The sequence below is a fragment of the Eptesicus fuscus genome, chromosome 12, assembly GCF_027574615.1.
Source record: "Eptesicus fuscus isolate TK198812 chromosome 12, DD_ASM_mEF_20220401, whole genome shotgun sequence".
Classification (NCBI taxonomy): domain Eukaryota; kingdom Metazoa; phylum Chordata; class Mammalia; order Chiroptera; family Vespertilionidae; genus Eptesicus; species Eptesicus fuscus.
This window is the reverse complement of record NC_072484.1, coordinates 13,996,975-14,012,209: the sequence shown is the minus strand read 5'-3', so window position 1 is coordinate 14,012,209 and position 15,235 is coordinate 13,996,975.

Here is a 15,235-nt window from a genome sequence, read left to right as displayed (position 1 = left end):
TCCTAATTTCAAACATTACAAAACTATAGTAATTGAAACAGTACGATATTGGCATATGGACAGACATATAAACAAATGAAACAGAATAGAGAGCCCAGAAATAAACCTCACATCAAATGAGGGTGCCAAGATCATTCAATGGGGAAAACACAACCTTCTCAACAAATAGTGCTGGGAAAATGAAATATCCACATGCAAAAGAACAAAGTTGGACCCTTACATTATATTATATACAAAAATTAACTTAAAATGGATCGAAAACCTGAATTTAAGAGACAAAACTGTAAGATTCTTAGAAGAAAACACAGAGGGAAGTTAAATGAACTTGGATTTGGTAATGATGTATTTAAAATAACAAAATAAAAATAAAATTGTATTTCTGATAAAACCTGAAAAAAAACCCAAACGATCTGGTTAAAAATGCACAATTAACTTGAATAGACATTTTTCTTAAGAAATATAGTATAGATGACCAATAAGCAGACAAAGATATGCTCAACATCACTAGTTATTAGGGGAATGTAAATCAAAATCACAATGATCCTATATTTATGTCTTTGATCCATTTTAAATTAATTTTTGTACATGGGACAAACTGTAACCTAGTGTTCTTTTAAAAATTATTTATTTATTTATTTATTTATTTTAGAGAGAGAGGAAGGGAGAGAGAGAAGGAAAAACATTGATTTATTGTTCCACTTATTTATACATTTCTTCATTGGTTGATTCTTGTATGTGTCCTGACAGGGGGTCAAACCTGCCTTAGCTGGTTTGGCTCAGTGGATAGAGTGTCAGCCTGCAGACTGAAGAGTCCTAGGTTCAATTCCTGTCAAGGGCACATGCCAGGGTTGCGGGCTTGATTTCCAGTAGTGGGCGTGAAGGAGGCAGCTGATCAATGATTGTCTCCCATCACTGATGTTTCAACCTCTCTCTCCCTCTCCTTCCTCTTTGAAATAAATAAAAATATTTTAAAAATCCCTGCAACCTTGGTGTATGGAGACAACATTCTAACCAACTGAGCTACTCAGCCAGGGCAACTGTAATCTAGTTTTATTCTTTTGTATGTGGCTTTCCAATTTTCCCAGCACCATTTATTGAAGAGACTTTTCCCCCCTCCATTGTGTGTTTTTGGCTCCTTTGTCAAAAATTATTTGCCCATATACATGTGTTTTTATTTCTGGGCTATCAATTCTGTTCCATTGGTCTGTGTGTCTGTTTTTCTGCCAATAACATGCTGTTTTGATTATCATGGCTCTGTAGTATAATTTGAAGTCAGGTTGTGTGATACCTGCAGCTTGTTACCCCCCCTCAGGATTGCTTTAGCTATTTGGGGTCTTTTGTGGTTCCATACAAATTTGATGATTTTTTTTTCAATTTCTTTAAAAAATGTCATTGGGATTTTGATGGGGATTGCATTAAATCTGAATTGCTTTGGGTAATATAGCCACTTTAACTCTGTTGATTCTCCCAATCCATGAACATGAGATATCTTTCCACTTTTTCAATCTCTTTTAATAATGCTTTGTAGTTTTTAGTATACAGGTCCTTCAGAGTGTTGTAAAGTTTATTCCTAGGCATTTTATTATTTTTGTTGTAATTGCAAAAGGAATTGTTTTTTTTTTTCTTTTTCTGAAGTTTCATTCTTAGCATATAGGAAAGCAATGGGTTTTTGAATACTGATTTTGTATCCTGCAACTTTACTATATTTGTTTATTGTTTCTAATAGTTTTTGGTAGAGTTTTTAGGGTTTTCTATATATAGAACCATATCATCTGCAAAAAGTGACACTTTTGTTTTTTAATCTCCAATTTGGTTGTCATTTATTTATTTATTTATTTATTTATTTATTTATTTATTTACCTAATTGCTCTGGCTAGGCCTTCCAGAACTATATTGAATAAGAATGATGAGAATGAGCATCCTTGTCTTGTTCCTGATTTTAGAGAAAAAGCTTTCAGTTTTTCACCTTAAGTATGATATTGGCTGAGCATTTGTCATATATGGACTTTATTATGTTGAGGTACTTTTCTTCTTTACTTATTTATTGGGTGTTTTAATCATAAATATATGTTGTATCTTATCAAATGCTTTTTTTCTGAATCTATCGATAAGCTCATATGATTTTTATCCTCTGTAAGATCTCAAGCAATAAATGACTTAGAAGAAAGCATACTAGTAAATGTTGGTCTTAGAGAACATTTTATGAATTTTACTCCAAAGGCAAGGGAAGTAAAGGCATAAGTGAATGAATGGGAGTATACCAAACTAAAAAGCTTTTGCACAGCAAAAGAAACTGTCAACGAAACAAAAAGGCCAAATGGGGAATGATATTTGCAAACAACTCCAACAAGGGGTTAATATCCAAAATACATAAAGAACTCCTAGCACTCAACACCAAACAAACAATCCAATTAAAAGATTACCAGACACTTATCCCAAGAAGACATACAAACAGCCAGCAGATATATGAAAAGATGTTCAACTTCACTAACTATTAGGGAAATGCAAATTAAAACTATAATGAGATAACACCTCATACCTGTTAGAATGGCTATACTCAACAAGACAGGTAATAACAAGTGTTGGAGAGGTTTTGGAGAAAAATGAAACCTCATTCACTGCTGGTGGGAATGTAAACTGGTACAGCCACCACCGAAAACAGTATGGTGGTTCCTCAAAAAAAGTAAAACAGAGATTGCCATATGACCCTGCAATCTCTCTTCTGAGTATCTACTCAAAAAACTCGAAAATATTTATTCACAAAGGTACATGCACCCCTGTGTTCATTGCCGAATTATTCACAATGGCCAAGACATGGAAACAACCAAAGAAGACTGGGTAAAGAAGATGTGGTGCATATATATTGAGGAACACTACCCAGCCATAAGAAAAGATGAGTTAATTGCCATGTGTGACAACATAGATAGACCTTGAGAATATTATGTAAAGTGAAATAAGTCAGTCAGAAAAAGCTAAGAACCATATGATTTCACTCAGATGTGGGATATAAAACTGGAACTCATATGCACAGACAACAGTCTGGTGGCCATCAGAGAGAAGAGGGTGGGGGCTATTTAATGGTAAAGGGTGGCTAATATATGGTGATGAAAAATTATTTAACCTTGGGTGGTGGGCACACAATGAACTACACAGATCTTGTACCATAGAAATGTACACTTGAAACCTATATGATCTTATTAACCAATATCACCCCAATAAGTTTAATTAAAAAATCACAATGAGATACAACTTTATACTCACTAGGATGGCAATAATTTAGAAAAGGGTGTTGACACAAATGTGGAGTAATTGGAACCCTACTACATTGCTATTGTGAATGTAAAATGATGCAGTTTGGCATTTCTTCAAAAAGCTGAACATGGAATTACCATTTGACCCAGAAATTCTATTCCTAGAAATGTACTAAAAAAATTGAAAACAGGGACTCAAATAGAGACTTGTACACCAATGTTCATAGCAGAATTATTCACTGTAGCCAAAGGATAGAAACAACCCATTTGAGTCCAATAGGTGAATGAATCAAGAAAATATTGTATATTCAGACAATGGAATATTATTTGCCCATAAAAAGGAATAAAATTCTGACATTTGCTACAAGATGGTTGAACCTTAAAAATTTTATAACCTGGTGAACAAAAAGATAGATACAGAGGCAAAGAAGCATCAAACAGACTGTCAAATTACAGCAGGAAGGCTGGGGAGGGGGGAGAGGTAAGAGATCAACCGAAGGACTTGTATGCATGCATATAAGCATAACCAATGGACGCAAGACACTTGGGGGTGAGGGCATGTATTGAGTGGGGTGGGGGGGCAATGGGGAGATATGGACACATATATAATACCTTAATCAATAAAAAAAATTTTTATGCAAAGTGAAATAAGCCAGACACAAGGACAAAGGTGATTCTTTGGATATGAGATATCTAAAATAGGCAAATTCTTAAAGAAATATAGTAGATGAGAGGTTATCAGGGGCTGAAGGAAGGAGGGAATGAGGAATTATTGTTTACTGGGTGCAGGGTTTATGTTTGGGGTGATGAAAAGTTTTGGAAATAGACAGTGGTGATGATTGTATAACATTGTAACTATAATTAGTGTTATTGAATTGTACACTGAAATAAATGATTAAAATGAATTATTTTATTTTATTTATATTTTGTTACAATTAAAAACTAGTAAAAACACACCTCCCTTTCACAGAAAAAAATAAATTATGAAAAATCTAGAAAAAATAGAGGCAAGCCAAAACCGGTTTGGCTCAGTGGATAGAACGTCGGCCTGCGGACTCAAGGGTACCAGGTTCGATTCCGGTCAAGGGCATGTACCTTGGTTGCGGGCACATCCCCAGTGGGGGGTGTGCAAGAGGCAGCTGATCGATGTTTCTCTCTCATCGATGTTTCTGACTCTCTATCCCTCTCTCTTCCTCTCTGTAAAAAAATCAATAAAAAATATATATATATAAAAAGAAAAAATAGAGGCAAATATTTGTCTGATCTCTGAATAGGAAAGGTCATTGAAAAGATAAATTCAATAAGAGATTCATAAAAAATATTAGGTTATTTAAATATAAATTAGGACCTCTTTAATCCCAAAAGGACATATAAACAAACTGAAAATGCTGATAGGAAGACAAAAATTCTATAACCATTTTAGAAAAGGTTAATCCTTAAACTATAGTGTCATTTAGTAAAAATCATATCACACCTCCAAAATTCATGGGCAAAATAATATTCCTCACTAAGGAGAAACCACAGGTATTTAATAAATATTTTATACAATTCAGCCCCATTGGTAAATAAACATTTAAAAAAATAAAATTGCTTACCAATTATCATGAAAATATCCAGGACGGTGAAAGATTGCAAATTTTTCCAACAAATTTTGAATGCCTCTCAATTGGTGTGTACCAAGAATATCCATACTCTTTAAAATACTAATTTCACTTCTATGAATGTAGACTAAGAAATATTTTCTTAACTGCAAAAATGTTTTATGAACAATTGTATATTCATTCCAGTACTATTTAAAATTGTGAAAAATTGGCAACAGGTTGAATAATGGGGGAATGCTTTGGAAAACTGCAATTCATCATGATCAGGAATTAAAAGCTGGAAATAAAATAAGATACCATGTAAAACCACAATGAACTGCAAAAGTGTGCATAGAAATACACCAACATGTTCACAGCTGTTGGCTCTTGGTAGAGACACTTTGGCTATACTTTTTTCTTTCCTACTTTACTTCCAAAATTGTCTCTAATGAACTGTTATTTTTGTAATGAAGAAAATAATTTAGCCAATAGTACTGTATGATAAGAAAACGACTTAGAATCACAGCTGGCTGTGTCTGAAAGGGTAGTTAGTATTTATCTTCATCTCCTGGTGGAGAGTAAAGTCAAAGCAATCGTCTTTATAATTAAATTGAAAACATCTGTGGGAAAAATGGAAATAATGATAGGATAAGAGAATATGAAATTTTCTATTCCAAGAAACCTGGTTTCTAGCTTTTCTAGACTCTTGTGTAGGCAACAGTTATTACTATTATTGTTGTAGACTCAGTTGTTTAGTCTCAAAATGTGTGATCTTATTTGCTTGTGTTCCATATTCAGGCAATAAATATTTATTGAGGCCCTACTATGTGTCTTGAACTGTCACAGAGGGAAAAAGGAAGTTTATCAATAAGCAGCTCCTATTCATTGCGTGCTAACATGCCTGCTGAGGTGTTACAACTCTACCAAGTGGGCACCCTGGAGCCCCTCTTTACAAAGCAGGTAACTAAAGGCCAGAGAGGGACTTATTCCAGGTCCTGTAACTACAGAGCCCTGGTCTTGATCTTCACCCTTTCAGTCTTTCAGATTGCATTATGCAGTCTTGTTTCCAAAGTAGTACCTAGTGATGGCATTCCAAGTCGGGAGATAGATGCCTTACTCCGTGACTGATCTTGCGGTGGATTATGTCCCACACTTGGCCGTGCTTTCACCCCGGGTATGCGTGTTAACGCCAACGCCCCTCCCACCTCCACAGTACAAATATGCCAGCTCCACAAAACACCTAGATGCCCAAGACAGAACAGGCAGCTTCTCTCCGAAGCACGCTGGCCTGGCAGCTTTGCTAGGGCGTCCAGATCCTATCTAGATCTTGAACCTCTCCCGAGGGAGGGATGTTGACAGAAAGGTGTGGAGGGATAGGGATTACATACTTGTCAGCGATCACCCTGGGGCAGGCGAGGTCTGTTGGCAGTCCAGTTTCTGTGGGATGGAGAGACACGCGCCTTGGTTGATGTGTACACAAAGCAACCAATAGGCCCAGCAGTTCCAGCTTCGCATCAGCTTCACCGGATTGCAGATGACTATTAAAATAGGTTGGAGAAACTCAAACAACTCAGCCCTCAGGTGCCTCATCTTGTAAAATCTGCCTGATTCTAAGGTTCCTCCCAGCTCAGAGGCTTCATGATCTTGTTTGCATAAAACTTGGAAAAACGTTTATAACTTAATGTTAAGTGAAAGCCAAGGATATAAAACTGTATTCCCAGGATGGTCCTAAATAGATGTAAAAATAAATTATACGTACATAGGAAAAAAGGCTGGAAGAGAATTCTTAAAAATATTTACAGCTTGTGATCATAGGAGATGTAAATTTTCACCTCATTTCTCCTATGGGCCTGTATGAAGGGGAGATGGTGTAATTATGAACATTCTCAACAGCAGCATCTCAGAGTAAAAAGTGCTGATACAACCATAAAGGATGGTTTCTGACCCAGGTGCCAGGGAAAGCCATAGCCAGTGTGGACACTCACGGCCTCCACGTGTATTGGACCCAAGAGAAGGTGCGCTCTGGGCAGGCCATCAGGATCTCCAGCAACAATAAATCTCTAGCTCATATCAAATGTAACTGAGTAAGAAAGAGACATATTTGTATTAATTGTAGGGAAATGTCCAATAGATATTTATTGCCATAACTAAGTTGCAAAACAGCCTGCATAATATTACCCTGTTTATGTAAAAATTGTGCTAATGTATCCTTGGGGAAAAAAAACTAGAAAAAAATATAGGTCCCAGAGTGATTATCTTTCATTTTCATTTCTCAAATGCTTGATTCCTTAATGCATTATTTCCTAATCAGAAAAAGTATATGAAATTAATATTTATTATTTACTAGAGGCCCGGTGTGTGAAATCATGCAGGGGGGGGGGGTCCCCTCAGCCCAGCCTGGACACTCTCCAATCTGGGACCCCTTCCAATCTGGGACCCCTTGGGGAATGTCCAACTGCCGGTTTTGGCCTGATCCCAGGGATCAGGCCGAAACCGGCACTCAGACATCCCTCTCACAATCTGGGACCACTGGCTCCTAACTGCTCACCTGTCTGCCAGGCTGATTGCCCCTAACTGCCCACCCTGGTGGCCTGGTCACCCCCAACTGCCCCCCTCTGCCGGCCTGGTCACTCCCAACTGCGCCCCCCCCGCCAGCCTGGTCGCCCCTCACTGTCCCCCCTGCTGGCCTGGTTGCCCCTCACTACCCCCCTCTGCTGGCTTGGTCACCCCTAACTGGCCCCCCGCCAGCCTGGTCGCCCCTCACTGTCCCCCCTGCTGGCCTGGTTGCCCCTTAGTGCCCTCCTCCCTGCCAGCCTGGTCGCCCCTCACTGCCACCCCCACTGGTCTGGTTGCCCCTCACTGCCCCCCTCTGCTGGCTTGGTCACCCCTAACTGCCCCTCCCCCCGCCAGCCTGGCTGCCCCTTAGTGCCCCCCTGCCAGCCTGGTTGCCCCCAACTGCCCCCCTGCCAGCCTGGTTGCCCCCAACTGCTCCCCCTGCTGGTCTGGTTGCCCCTCACTGCCCCCCTCTGCCGGCCTGTTCACCCTTCACTGCCCCCCTCTGCCAGCCTGGTCGACTATTATCACATAATCTCACTCATATGTGGAATCTAATGAACAAAATAAATGGATAAACAAAATAGACCCAGACACTTAGAAGCATGAAACAGACTGATGAATCTCAGAGGGAAGGGGGTGGTGGTGTGAAGAGATTAACCAATGAATTTATATGCATATATGCATAGCCCATGGACACATCCTTTCCAGCACTTGTCATTTGTTGATTTGTCTGACTTTACTCTTATTGGCAAAAGTACCACCATTCACTCAGTCCAGGTTTAAAGTGGGGAATCACTTTTGTTTCAGCTTTCAGAGGAGTGTTGTTGACAAGCACAGCCATCTGTCAACTTATTGGGTTTCCCAGACTCATAGACACAGAGAACAGACTGAAAGCTGTCAGACAGGAGAGGGGTTGGGTGGCTGGGTGAGATAGGTGAAGAAATTAAGCAAAAGAAAAAACACAACAAAACTCATAGACACAGACAACAGTATGGTGATTACCAGAGGGAAAGGGGGGTAGGGGCAGGTAGAAGAAGGTAAAGGAGGAGATAAATGTGACAGAAGGAGACTTGACTTGGGGTTGTGAACACACAATACAATATATAGATGCTGTATTATGGAATTGTACACTTGAAAGCTATATAATTTTATTAACCAGTGTAACCCCCATAAATTTAGTAAAAATATTAAAAATAAATTTAAAAAGTAAAAAAAATATCTGTGGGGTTTTCAGTTCCTCTCCTACATGTGCGTGCGCATACACACACACACACACACACACACACACACACTCCTCCCTTTGATTGAGTTGCTTCTGGTATAACAGGAGTTGGTTCCTGTTTCTGAGTATGGCCTGAAGGACACTTTTTAAAAATACATATATTTTTACTGATTTTTTAGAGAGAGAGGAAGGGAGAGGGAGACAGAAACATCAATGAGAGATAAACATCCATTGGCTGCCTCCTGCACGTCCCTTATTGGGGATTGAGCCCACAACGTAGGCATGTGCCCTGCTCGGGAATTGAACCAGGGATCTCTTGGTTCATGGATCGATGCTCAACCACTGGGCCACACCGGCCAGGCCTTAAGAACACTGTTGATGACTGCCTTGCTCATGGTCACATATGCTTCTCAGAAATTTTATCTTTGAGATGCTATTTACCCTTCTGTAGATCCAGGAGAAACTCCACAGTCCTGGGATTATTTAATTTTATGTATCATTCCTTCAGGCTTTTAAAATATAATCATTATCACTTGAGTATAGTTAGAAATGATTGTAAAATTGTATTTGCACTGACATAAAAAGTAGATCACAGACATTTTGAAGTTTAATATTGTTGTTGGCTTGCACCCTTTTCCTTCTCCTTTCTTATAATAATTTTGTACAGGATTTGACTTGGGTAATTTTTTGGTTCTCATTTTTACATTAAATTAGATTTCTAGAACTTTTCAAAGGAAGGCATGATTTAGGGTTGTTTTATAATTTCATAGTTCCAGCAAACCTCTTTTATTGTGGTGTGGGGTGTTAACAAACCTGGTGGCTAACTTTTGGAGATCTTCAGGGTCTGGACCTTCCCATTTCTTTGTCTCTCTCACAACTGTCCTGTTTAGGAGGATTCTCATCTCTGCCGTTTACCCTTAGGTTTGTCCTGAATGAGTTGGGGTATCACAGTTTTGAGAGTGTGTTGGTCCCACCTACTCCATTTTATTATGCCCAAGGATTCTGAGGGCCAGGAGTTCACAACAGGCCCTGTGGGGATGACTTAGCGCTATTCTATGATGTCTGAGGTCTCAGCTAGGAATACTATTCACATTTCTGGGACTGGAATCATCTCCAGGCATCTGCACTCTCATGCCTGGTGCCTGGGCTGGAATGCTGAAAGATGGGAACTGTTGCCTAGAGCACCTACATCTGAACTCTCCATGTGCCCTGGGCTTCCTCACAACATGGCTGCCTCAGGGCAGTTGACGTATAACGTGGCAGCTCATGTTTTAACACTGAGTATTTCAGTGTAACTAGGTGGGAGCTTTAATGGTCTTTTATAACCTAGCCTCAGGAGCCATATAACCATACTTCAGTCATAATCTAATGATCAAAGTAGCCACACATCTGCCCAGATTCAAGGAATAAGAATAGAGACATCCCATCTCAAAGGAAAGAGTGTCAAAGAAAGTGCAGCTATGTTTTAAAAACATTACAACAATGTAGCTAAGAGTGTGGCTGGGGAATTTACACCATGGCAAGTGGGAAATGCCAGAAACTGAGAGCTGCAGGGCACATTGCTGGGCTAAGGACCAGATAGGAGCCAGGGGACTCACAGTGCCAGCATGAGTCAGGGTGGCATGAGTCAGTAAGAAGAGACCACCTGACCTAGTGAGTGAGGGGAAGACCTTGAGTTCTGTGTGACACCAGCAAGGCTCACACAGATGGATTCCACAAGCTGCATCTCAGCCAAACCAATTGGCCCACATGTGGACCAGACCCACTGTCCCTCAGCCACACTATATAAAGACTAGTGGCCTGGTGCACAGATTCATGCACATCGAAAGGAAAATAATTAGAAGAAATATTTTAATATTGCTATCTGCCCTTTCTCTGTAATGGACGCTGGTCGCCATCTGTGGGGCCATCGGCAGGGTAATCGGGGCCCTGCTCGCATCCACCTTGGCCTGGTGCCGCCCGCTCACCTGCTCCACCATCCCACCATGGTCCTTCTCTTGTCAGGGCCCATTGGGGCTAGCAGCACCTCCATTGCGGCCCACTGACAGCGTCGTGTTGCAGACACCTGACCTGTTCTGCACTGCCCCCTGGTGGTCAGCGCACATCATAGCGAGTGGTCGAACTCCCAGTCAAGGGGAAATTTGCATATTAGGCTTTTATATAGGATGGGCAGGAGTCGAGGAGAGGGACTTACCTAACAAAGTCAGGTGTCCCTTGCCCCAGGTAGCATCTCAGGAAAGAGGAAGGGAAAGCAGACAGGGAGATCAAGCTTGGACACTACTAAATATTTTGCTGTAAAGACTTTTTAAAAAATAGAAAGTGATTAATTAAACCAAAGGAGGCTGAAATGCTGTAAATTAGCAATCATATGTCTCCCCACTGGGGTGGAGGCAAGGCTCTGGAAATGAATGGGATAAGTTCTAGGAAATAAAGAAGCTACATTATTCTTGCACATCTGACTGGAGTGAATATGGAACCCTAACAAACCAGCAAAGGAGACTTCCACACATGCTCTTTTCCCACATAGCACTTGTTATTATCTTTCAAGTTCATATTCATTTTTAAAAATCCTCACCTGAGGATATGCTTTCATTGATTTTTAGAGAAAGTGGAAAGGAGGGAGGAGGGACAGAGAGAGAGAAACATCGATGTGAGAGAGACACATTGATTGGCTGCCTCCCACCCTCACCCTGACCTGGGCCAGGGATCAAGATGGCAACCCAGGTATGGGCACTTGACTAGGAACCCTCGACCCTTCAGTCCTCAGGCCGATGCTCTAACCACTGAGCAACCAGCTAGGGCTAGTTCAGATTCAAGATTACCTCCTAAGGTCTCTTTATTATGCTAGAAACTTCATAAGAGCAGATGTAGTGGTTTTAAAACACACCCACAGGTTAATAACACTCTCCACGGAGAGGCAGGGACTATGCCTTCTACCCTGGAATCGAGGTGGGCTTGTGATTCACTTGTAATCACAGAATGTGTTGGAAGTGAAGCCATGGGACTTCTAAGATGAGGCCATGACAGGCCAGGTAGCTTCCAACTTGTAAACCAGAACATCTGAGTCTTGAGCCCCACGTAGGAAGTCCGAATCCTCCTGAGGCCACCACACTGTGCCACGGAGAGGCCTCGGGTGGGCATTCCTGTCAGCCAGCTCATGCTTGGAGCCAGTCATCCCAGCCCGGGCACCGCATGTGGGAGTGAAGATGCCTCCAAGGAACAGCACCCCTTCAAGTCTTCCCAGCGGAGGCCTCAGACTTGGAGGGGCAGGCACAGCCACCTTCCCTTTGCCCTGTCCATATTCCTGGCACAGAAATTCTAAGCAGAATCAAATGGATATTGTTTCATGCTCCTAAGTTTTAAAAAATATATATATTTTTATTGATTTCAGAGAGGAAGGGAGAGGGAGAGAGATAGAACTATCAGTGATGAGAGAGAATCACTGGTTGGCTGCCTCTTGCATGCCCCAACCTGGGGATCGAGACTGCAACCCAGGCATGTGCCCTGACCTGGAATCTAACTGTGACCTCCAGGTTCCTAGATCACACTCAACCACTGGGCCACGCCGGCTGGGCCATGCTACTAAGTTTGGGTCAGTGTGTTACACAGCAGATCGCAGAACAGCAGCGATGGAGCTGTTCTTTGCACTGTGTTCTCAACTTCACAAGATGTCTGGGACAAGATGCGTAATGTGTAACTGGAATTTGGGCCAATCTGCTTTCACCAGAACATTTGAAGGCCTGAGCTGCTCTAATGAGGGTCCGTTATTGCTTAGACACCCTCAATGTGAATGCATTTATCAAATAAAGAAAAAGTGCCACAATGCTACATGGTGGAGAATTTGGTTACCTTATTGGGAGGTCAATTTTCTTCCGATTAAGAAAAATGGGCTTTGGTAAACAGAAACCCAAAGCAAACACACACACACAGACAGACACACGTCCTTTCCTTCAATCTCTAGCATTATGGGCTTGTTTTTATCTGATGTGACTAGAGCTGGGTGAGGAAATAGCCAAAATTCCTCAGTGAGAATGTCTTCAAATGCCAGACATTTAGGAGAAAGAGACATGGTACTGGAAACCTGTCTGAGGCAGCCCCTTTGCCTTGGTGAGTCCAGAGCTCAGACACCCTCCCCACCCCCCAACCCCCAGGCCCTCAGCCGAATCCTCATGTAGCTCCCCCTACATTCTTCTTCAGCTTGGAGAAGGTATCAGTGGGCACAGGACCTGCAGAGACTTGGGTAGTCAGTTGGAGAATGCAATTGGGATTATGGGAAGGAGCGAGGCATAGGAGGACTGAGCCTAGGAGGCAGTGGGAGTCCTGGGCCACTAGCCCCACAGAGCGATGGTGGGTGAGCTGGACTGAGTCTTGTGACAGCGTGCACGGAGCTGTGGGAAGCAAGACTGACAGGTGGATGGGAACAGGGGGACTGGCTGCAGAGAGCGACAGGATGGGAATGTGGGGGCCCATGCTGGGGGCATGAGAGGCCCACTCCAGCCCAATCAGCAGTTCCACAGACACAGGTGGTGAACATTCTCCTCCCCCAAAAGTGATTTTCCTGGAACTGTTTTTGAAACTCCAGTGAGATTTGAGATTCCAGCGTCCAGAGAAATGTGATAAGCAATGAGCACCACTTCTCCCTCTTCTCCGAAGCTGGGGCAGGGGTGCAATGCTTCTGTTTATGAGGGATCTGCACTTCATTCAAAGCCAGCACAAAGCACCCCTGCCTAAGAGGCACCCTCCTCAGCCTCCTCATTTCAGCTGCTGGGTTGGGAGAAGAGGGGGCCCTGGGTGGGAACAGGTGCTTCTCAACATTCTCGAGCCCCTGCTTTGTCAACTCGGCCTCTGTGCTCGGTGAGTGGGCCCGTGTGGCTTGTCAACCTTCTTAAAGGGAATCTCTGTACAATTGACTTCCTGCGTGCCCTGGAGCAAAACTTTGGGGATTTTCTTCACTAGCCCTCTCTAGGTAAAATTTTTCATTAAAAAGCTTCAAGAAGTCAGATGCAAACCCTCCCCTCCCCACCCTGCCTAGGATCTTTTCATTATTATTTTTAAGTGCCTGAAAAGATCATATGCATAAAATAGATTTCCTGACAGTAATAATGAAGATAATAATATTAAGGTTAGCCCTAGCCAGTTTGGGTCAGTGGATAGAGCCTTGGCCTGTGGACTGAAGGGTCCCAGGTTCGATTCGGGTTTAGGGCACATGCCCCAGTCGTAGGCTCCATCCCCAGTAGGGGCATGCAGGAGGCAGCCAGTCAATGATTCCCTCTCATCATTGATGTTTCTATCTCTCTCTCCCTCTCCCTTTCTCTCTAAAATCAATAAAAATATATTTTAAAAAATAATAGTTAAGGTTTATTTACTGCCTACCATGTGCTTCAGTCCTTAGCTAATCCTTATAATGCCCTTATGAGGTGGATGCTAGTATAATCCATTTTACATATGAGAAAACTGAGGCACAGAGAGGTTAACCATTTTGCCCAAGGTCACACAGCAGCAAGTGGCAGAGCAAGATTTGAGCCCAGATAAAACTTACAAATTGTACACATTAAATACACTAAGTCTTTTTGTATATCAATTATCCTATCTAATAATAGAGTAACATGTAAATTACCATCACTCCGATACACCCACGATTGGGCGGCGGGAGGCTGGGGGGCGGGACTCCGGGTGGCCTATCCGGCCATTGAGAGGCATGGATCCACTGCCACTGAGGGAGGCTACCCTGCTGTTGAGAGGCATGGTACTGGAGGCATGTGCCTCTCAACGGCCAGATCCGCTGCCGCTGAGGGGGCCTGCCGCGGACACCCAGCTGTGCCTCTCAATGGCAGGGTAGCCAGATGTCCTCGGCAGCCCCCCTTAGCGGCCATTGAGAGGCGCAGGGGGCGGGAGTCCCGCCCCCTGTGCCTCTCAACAGCAGGGTAGCGCCCCTCAGTGGCCATGGACCATCAAAAGTGGGGGAGCTGGGTGCCTGTCTGCTCCGCCACCAGGCCTTTCAGAAGCCTCCAGCTCAGCGGAGGCTTCTGAAAGGCCTGGTGCACCAGCGGACAGGCACCCAGCTCCACTGCGAAAAGCAAAACTGTGTAGGGGACCCTACACGTGCATGATTCAATCATGCACTGGGCCTCTAGTACCTTAATAAAACAGTGAGAAAAAAAATTCATTTGGCTGGTGTGGCTCAGTGGTTGAGTGTTGACCCATGAACCAGGAAGTCACAGGTTTGATTCCTGGTCAGGGCACATGCCCAGGTTGTGGGCTCCTAGTAGGGGGCATGCAGGAGGCAGCCGATCAATGATATTTCTCTCTCATGGATGTTTCTATCTCCCTCTCTCTCTAAAATCAATAAGAACGTTAAAAAAAAAAAAGAAAAGAAAATAATATCCATGTCCTCTTCAGTAGTTCATAAAAAAGTGACTGTGTTCAAATTATTTTTGTATCCTATGAGAGCCTATGAGAATTATCCCTCCTCACCTGTTGAGGGTGTGAGACCTACTGTTTTATCACATTTAATCTCATAGTTTTAGTCCCTGCCTGGCCCTCCACATTAAATGTGCCCAGCCATTCCCATAGGAAAAATCAAGAAGAAGTAGAATTGGGGTTTGGTTGTTAACTTCATGGAGCTA